The sequence below is a fragment of the Strongylocentrotus purpuratus genome, unplaced genomic scaffold (genome assembly GCF_000002235.5).
Source record: "Strongylocentrotus purpuratus isolate Spur 01 unplaced genomic scaffold, Spur_5.0 spur5_scaffold_15, whole genome shotgun sequence".
Classification (NCBI taxonomy): Eukaryota; Metazoa; Echinodermata; class Echinoidea; order Camarodonta; family Strongylocentrotidae; genus Strongylocentrotus; species Strongylocentrotus purpuratus.
In genome coordinates, this window is record NW_022145600.1 from 11,167,281 (window position 1) to 11,175,556 (window position 8,276).

Sequence of the window (8,276 nt, forward strand, 5' to 3'; positions counted from 1 at the left end):
ATAGTTATTGCTCTTATTCTTATTTATGACATTTCTAGTGCCCTTTTAGGAGCTAAACTTGCGACGACGGTAATTTTAGACCCCTAAATGTGTGATATTTAGCCAATGCGATCACAATACACTGATCGACTGGTTGTGCGTATAATAACCAACACGAAAAAGCCAACATCGGCATTGGCTGGAATAAAACGTACAAGGCGCTATTTCGTTTGTTTTCAACGGCTGGTTCAAATTCTTTGTTGGGCACCACATATTAGAAATCGTTATATGTATGGATATTTCAGCCGTCTCTTAACCGATTTTGATCAAACAAAGATGATTTTGTCATTTGAATTGTACGTTCTTTCAAATTTGACACTCAGATTTTTTATTATCTCACTATTGTGTAGCGCCCTCTGCAAGAAAACTCAACTATCCCTTTAATATGCACCCCGAATGAAAGCTATAATATAAGAATGGGGCTCGATAACAGGTTGAGATCAGCACGTTTTCACAAAAATTATCTCTTGGATTCATAAGTACTTAGCTCCATTTGAACGTGAAATGAGGAAAGTACGTATAGTGTTAAATTATGGTTAATGTATAGTGTCTGTCAATAAAATGCTATTAACATCCATTCTTTTTCCATTTTTCACGTCAGGGATGAAGGGATAGTTTTTTTGTGAGATAATGAAAAACTGAATGTCGAAATTTGAAAGAGCATACAATTTAATGACAATGACAATGACAATGACAATATCCTTACTTGATCAAATTCAGTTCAGAGACGACTTAAATATCCATACAAATTACAATTCCTAATATTTGTGGGGCCCCACACATATTCGATAATTTTTAACCAGCCGTTAAAAAACGAGAAAGCGCCTTAAAAGTTTTATTCCAGCCAATGCCAAAGTTGGCTTTAAGTTGTTTTTTCGAATTGGATATAATGTATATAACGCACAACCAGCCGACCTATGTATCGTTGTTATTAATTCATTAATTAATTAACGGTCACCGTATTTATTTATTTTTAATTGGAGCTGAATTGGTATTATCGGATTTAATCTAAATTTCACACATTTTGGGGTCTAAAATTCCCTTCGTAGCAATTCAAGGTCCTAAGAGAGCCCTAGAAATATCATAAATAAGAATGAGAGCAATAACCATGCAATTTGAAGGCATTTGCGGTCTTAAACATGAACTCAACTGTCCCTTTAACTGCTGTAGAGTGAGTTCCGGGTGTGTGGGGAGGGCTAGTTGATTGGTACGTCCTACCAGGGTCGGGGTGGAGAAAGGGGGGGGGGAGGGGCTCGTCTCTTGATTCATATTTTGATGTCGATAATATTTATAAATGTTGGATAGCTAGCATGGTGTCATTGATGATAAAGGAGTGGGGTAGTGGTTTCAACACGTGTACAAGCGGTTCTGGTGCTCACTTATATTAACTTTAATGACAATACACACTAAAAAATAATGGTACAAATTTGCACCCGATATGGTGCAGATCGCTGCTACAATAGCAGCCACCTATAGGGTGCAATTTTGCAGACTTGCACCCTTAGAGGTGCAAAAGAGCACCCTTAGGGGTGCAGACCGCTGCTACAATAGCAGCCATGTATTGCCGACTTGCACCCTATAGGTGGCTCTTATTGTAGCAGCGATCTGCACCCCAAATGTACCCCTATTTCTTAGTGTGTATATTAATATTACCAGACAGTACAGTACATGTGATAACAACTTGATGTGTATGATGATGATGACAGTGATGAAGAAAATATTAATAAAAATAATTGTGAACAACAAGAAACAACGATAATGATAGTAATACAACAACAACTACTTCTAATAATAAGAATAATGATGATAATGATAATAATGATAATGATTGATGATACTAATTGAATAATAAGAATAGTTATTGATATCATTATAAACATCATTGAGACCTATAAAACTTATCGTTTTTGCACTTTACTTTATATAAATGTATAATTATTTTCGATGCATGAGAGGTTTATGCGGGATTTCGAATTTGTTTGTTAATTTTTCTGTTGACTTAAAGCTTGTATTGAATTTTTCTTTTCTGTATGAATTTAATGTGTAATTTCTATTTCTGTAACCATATTCCATGTATAAATACTTCAAAGTCCCATCGCTGAATGGACAATAAAGATGAACCTTCTGAACTTTCTTCTTGTTATTAATAGTATGTATCTACACTGTAATGCATGTATAGCGAGTCGGATCTATTTTGCTCTCTACAATTTGTTCTTGACCTGTATTTGTGTGGCGCTGAATACCACAATCGCGGCTTTAAAGATTGTAAAGGAATCGGCTCTAATGGACAATTTCGACTGCGAATTGTATTGCCAATATAAATCATAATCGGATTAAATATTACATCACGGTTCGTGTAAAAAAAAAAGATGATTCCCAAGGCCAGAAGAAAGTGCTCTTTTAAGGCTCAAATTAGTTACTTGAAAGTAGTTACGACCTACGATTCAAGCTTTTTTTGTGCTTTAATTATGATAAGCAAATTGAGCCAAAAAAAATTCTGCTAACATATTAATTTTGTTGGTTCTGTATTGAGCGTAGATACAGGAGGACACGTCCCAACCTGTACCCCGGCCATTATGCATTTGTGCACATCATGAGAAGTATGAGCATTGAACATTGATCGATTTTACTCAAATACAATTACAGCATCATGTAATGATAATAATAATAATAATACCGCTTTCTTATTGGCGCTGTACCATCACCTGGCCAAAGTGCTAACTGTATTATCCTTGCCCTGATCACTGGGCTCAATCACTATTCCGCACATTTATCAGAGGCAGATTTAGGGGAGGAGCGTGGGGCACCCCTTTTTTAAAATCCTTTTTAATTTTACATCCTGTTTAAATGGTTTATCAATAAAGATATGTTTCCTATCCGCAGGCTGTACCTGTGACTGTTTCTTCTAATCAGTACATGCACCTGTACACAAATACGCTGCAGTCACCCTGATATATTCAAAAATTGCAATTTGTTGGAAACCATCGACATCACCTTGGGTGCAGGTTTCGTCGAATCTTCATACCGTCTGTTTGGATCCACAAGGACATTAACTCTTAAAACTTTAACAAAGTAAACGCTCTAAACATACGATATCTTGTCTTATCTAATTCGTTGACAACATTTTTAAAATATATTGTTCTAAATGGTATTGGATTTTTCGTTGGTATCATGCTTATCTATTTTCCCCTAGATCGCCTTGTTTTATTTCCTGTCACCATATAAATTTAATAGGATGAACAGTACCTTGAGAGCTATAACCCCCGTTATGTAATATTCCTTTTACTACTACTACTACTACTACTACTACTACTACTACTACTACTACTACTACTACTACTACTAGTGATAATAATAACAGCATCAACTGCAAGAACATCTACTTTAATAATAAGAATGATGATAATAACAGTAATACATGTAATACAAATAATAATGTCAATAATAATAACATGATAATAGTTATAACTGTTTCTTGTACACTGCCTCGCCACTAATATGTAACCGACCAAGGAGCTTATACATTTAGGATCATTACCCCGGTCTCTATATATTGTATGTATATTAAATTGCCCGTTGTGTTAAGTATTTGTATTTGCATTCATTTTGTGTAGGCCTACTTTTATTTCCTTTTGATAATCCATGTGCTATTTGAATTTATTTCAAATGCTGAATAGTTCCTTTAAAGCAGAAGAACGAAAGAAATATATCGACACGTTTAGGCGTCGCGTGGCAGTCGCTCTAATATTTGAGGCAACACATTCGCGATGTCACGTATCCCTTCTTCAATGAGATGTGAATATGTCTTCTTAACATCGGCAGTTGAAAAAAGAACCAAAAAGCAAGTGAACTGATCTTTGGAAACGACATTTGTTCCTTTTTTTATTTTTATGGGATTGCTTTATGCAATGTCAGTACGTGTTACACCAAAGCAAGTACCGGTCATATGACATATCACAGATGACACATCGATACTGATTCACTGATTCGCAAGAATAAAACGTGTATTGGCCTAGGCCATAAAAGGAGCCACCACCCCCCCCCCCCCCCCGCCCATTAAAAAAAATCAATGACTGAAAACAAATAATAATTCAACACATTATAAAATGAATAAAGTTCGTAAACATAACAAATAATAGTGAATTTATTTTATTCTGTTCGACATTCGTGACGCCCCCAACTATGGCAGACAATTTGGAGGAGTTAACAACAACCATACCAATTCGGTGACAACCCGATGATACGAATGTTGTGATATCTATGGCAATGGAAAAAAAAGGAAAACTCGGTAATGTATTCGGTCAAAAAAGTGCATATACTGAAGACGTTTTACAAAGTGTGAAATATATTTAGGTATGAAATGGAGTATAAACATCGAGAAAATCAATAGGCAGAATAAACGGGAAATTTCAAGCAGCTAATTCGTTTGCCTTGGGGCTTTGATAGTATGGTGCATTCAAACGTACGGATATGGGCTAGATAGCTTGACTTCTTATATTCATCATGATCCTGTTAGATCATTCAATAACATATCAATATAGGGTAAGCAGATGATAAAAAGACATCCCTGGAAAAATCTTGATGAAGGGTTTTCCTCTTCAAAAGAAAAAGAAAATGGTAGTAATAAGGATTGTATCTTTTCGTATCATATCCGCAATAAAATTTAAAATGATTAAGACTCGTCTTAGGTAAGATGAATTTAGCCTTGTGCAACACAATAACTAACGTTAAATTAGAAAAAATCTTCCAGACAACTTCACTCCTTACTCAGCTCGCTTCCTTTCTTGCATGGCCCCCTCCCTGACTCCTTGACACCAAGAATTATTTGACCTTGGTATGAGGCTTTGCCTCTCATTTTGAAACCGGATTTGGTATACATTAGATATAACCCAAATCGCCCCTTATTTTTGATATTTATCGCAAATTATTATGCCCTCTCCCTCCGCTTAAAAACAGAATCCTGCATCCACTAGCTATCACCTCCCACCCCCCGGTGTTAGTAAAAGAAAAAAATGGTTGCCCCTAGTAATGATTATTCAAGGTGTTCTGACCACCAGCGATGACCGGAACCCCCACGGATATCATAGGTCTACATCTTCCTTAGATCTCTGTAAACTAGCCGCATTCAAGACTAATCGAGTGAAATGGTGTACACAAAAGAACTGACCTCTTTACAAACGAGGTCAAAGCTCTTAATGTAGACCGCCATACCAGATCATTACCGAGAAAAAAATTGGTCTTTTTTTCAATCAAGCAAGGCCTTATGCCCTTTTCTTTCTACCACTGGTCAGTCTACTATAACTCCGAAAGAAAGAACCATTTCCGCCATTTTATCAAATGTATTTTCATCTTTACATTATTATTTTATGTCCACTTTTTATTGCACTAAATATTGTGTGTTTGTGTGTGTGTGTGTGTGTATAAAATTATATTTCATTTTCAAGTCGTTTAAAATTGATCTATGAAATCCATTTGCAGTGATTGTATCGTCTGACTTACGGATAATTCATGTGGATTTTGGTATAAGTTTTGTAATTGTCTTTTCAAATTTAGTTGTTTTTGTCATTTTCTAAAAGATTGGGTTTGATTCATTGTTGAAAAAAGGTATTGAATAGAGGTAAGAGGTGTTTAAAGAGAAGGTTGAGTTCTGGGAAGAGGTGAAAAATAATTTGTGAGCATTACTCATTCTTATTATGCAAGTGTGGAAGAACATCAGTTAAGACATGTTCCCTGAAAAGCATGGCTCTTCAAATGCCTTCATATTCTAAATATGCATGTAACATCGTAAAAATCGGGGGGCCGGCTTTTTACGCCACGTGTTCGTGTAGTCCCATATACATCTTTCTGTGCAAGTGTTTGTAACTTTACCAAGACTTGGCCAAATTTCTTACCATTTTGATGATTCCAGAACCTTGCAATACACACAAATTCGTATATGCTAGATGATCAACCTTTTCTGGTCGATTCCACACCGTTTCTTTCACAATGCAATCGCATGACCAGAATTCAACTTCATCTTTAATGATTAAAAATTATATTAAAATTTGCATTATTCAGTCAGGACCATAGCGGTGGAAATCTAGAAAGATGGTCAATACTAACGCCCCCACCACAATTATCCCTGAACATACTTATAGTGATGCCATTCTAAATATTACAATGCCAATACCTTCATCGTCGCTATCTATCACCATCATTACCCCCATTAAAATAACAAGCACTGCCACTGCTGTAAAATTGCCTAGATCTACCACCTAATTAAAAAAAAAAAGGTTTCCTTGCGTAGGCAAGACAAAAGAAACCTTTCATGTAGGTCAAGACGATTGAGAGGTTTCTGTTATGTTTCTTGTTTCTTGAATGTCACCAACAGAAAAACAGCCTTTGGCTGAAGTTGGTGCCGTGCAAAAAAAAAAAAAAAAAATGTTTCTGGTTTCTTAGGGTAATTGCGTAGCGTGTGTTTATCAATCGAGGTGGGAGGAGAGGGGGCGGTAACTGTCACCATTGGTCCACCAGACTAACTTGGGAAATGATTTATTTATTTATTTATTTTTGGTTAAAGGCCATTCAATCGAGTAAGGAGAGGAAATAGAAAGGATCGTATCATTTTTATTTCCCCGTTGCCTTTCCTTCACCACGCTTTTTCCATTTCTCTATGTGTGAAGGTTAATTTAGGCATCAAATAGAGTATACAAATCAATGAAATCAATAATTAGAAAAAAGAGGAAAATTTTAAGCAGATAATTTATGTGCCTAAGGGCTTTGATAGTAGAGTGCATTGAAACGAACGGATATGGGCTAGACAGTATGACTTCTTGTTATCACCATCATCGTAATATCATTTTAATAACCTAACAATATAGGGTATACAAAAAATGCATCCCTTGAAAGATCTTGAGGAAGGGTTGTCCTCTTAAAAAAGAAAATAATAGTAATAATATTGTTTGTACCTTCTTGTATAATATCCGTTATGGATTCTAAAAAAGGATTGAGATTCTTCTTAAGCCGGGTAAGATAATTTGTGTATATTTTGTAGTATAGAAATTGAATAAGAATAACAAAAAATATCCTGTTATAGGAAAATATGTGGAGACCGAAACCAAAAAGTGGGCAAACAATATATATAATTATAAAAAAATATGACCACTAAATTCTACATTTTTTCGCATATGTGCCCCCCCCCCCTCCTTTTACATAATCCTGCATCCATTGTTTATCCCCCTGATGGTTGTAACGAAATTAAATAATTGCCCCTAATGACTATTCAAAGCGTTCTGAACGCAGGCGATGACCGGAAACCACGCATCCCCCCCCCCCCAAAAAAAAACACGGCCATAATCGGTTCACATCTTCCTTAGATCTCTGTAAACTAGCCGCATTCAGGATCAATCGAGTAGAATGGTGTACACAAAAGAACTGACCCCTTTACGAACGAGGTCAAAGCTTTTGTCATGTAGACCACCATGCCTGATCATTACAGAGAACAAACTGATCTTCAACAAACAAGCAACACGTTATGCTTCAAATGTTGATTGAGAAGGATTATGTTCAAACACATGCATAGTCCTAATTGCCGCCAATACATCACAGCAAATATACAATAATCTTGTGTAAGTTATGAGTCATAGTTGGGAATAAATCACGAGAAATTGTCCATGTCCAGAGGCAAATTTTGTACTGAAGCATTTCAGGTATATAAAAATGTATGTGGAAACAAGTGAGTGACACAGGTTGTTGTAGGTGCTGTTAAATCTGTTTTTTTTTTTTTTTTTTTTTACTTAACCCCTCCTGATAATAAATGAATAAATACAATAATAAAATAAGATAAAATAATTACAAAAATGTCTTTTTTGAAATATTTTTTCCCTTGTGTGATTTGTGCCGGGACCATCGGATTCTCAGTCGGCCATGTGCTGGGACCTAATTTGTTACCCTCAGTATTCTCCGGGGAGAATTTTCCCCATTTTATTATCCTCTTGACTATTCTGCAGGTATACAAACACTTTAAAAATGATTGTAAGATCTAAACTCCTGTTTTACATCAAATATGTGCTCTCGACAACATTAACAGGTGTATTATATAGCGTCACCTATTTTGAAAATTACATCTAGCTAGCTTTGATCGTTGCCGAAGACGGTTGACAATATTTAAAGGGCAAGCCAACCCTTGTAATAAGTTGATTTGTATGACAGCAGAAAAATAACAGAAACGGAATGGCATAAGTAAGGAAGTTATGAAT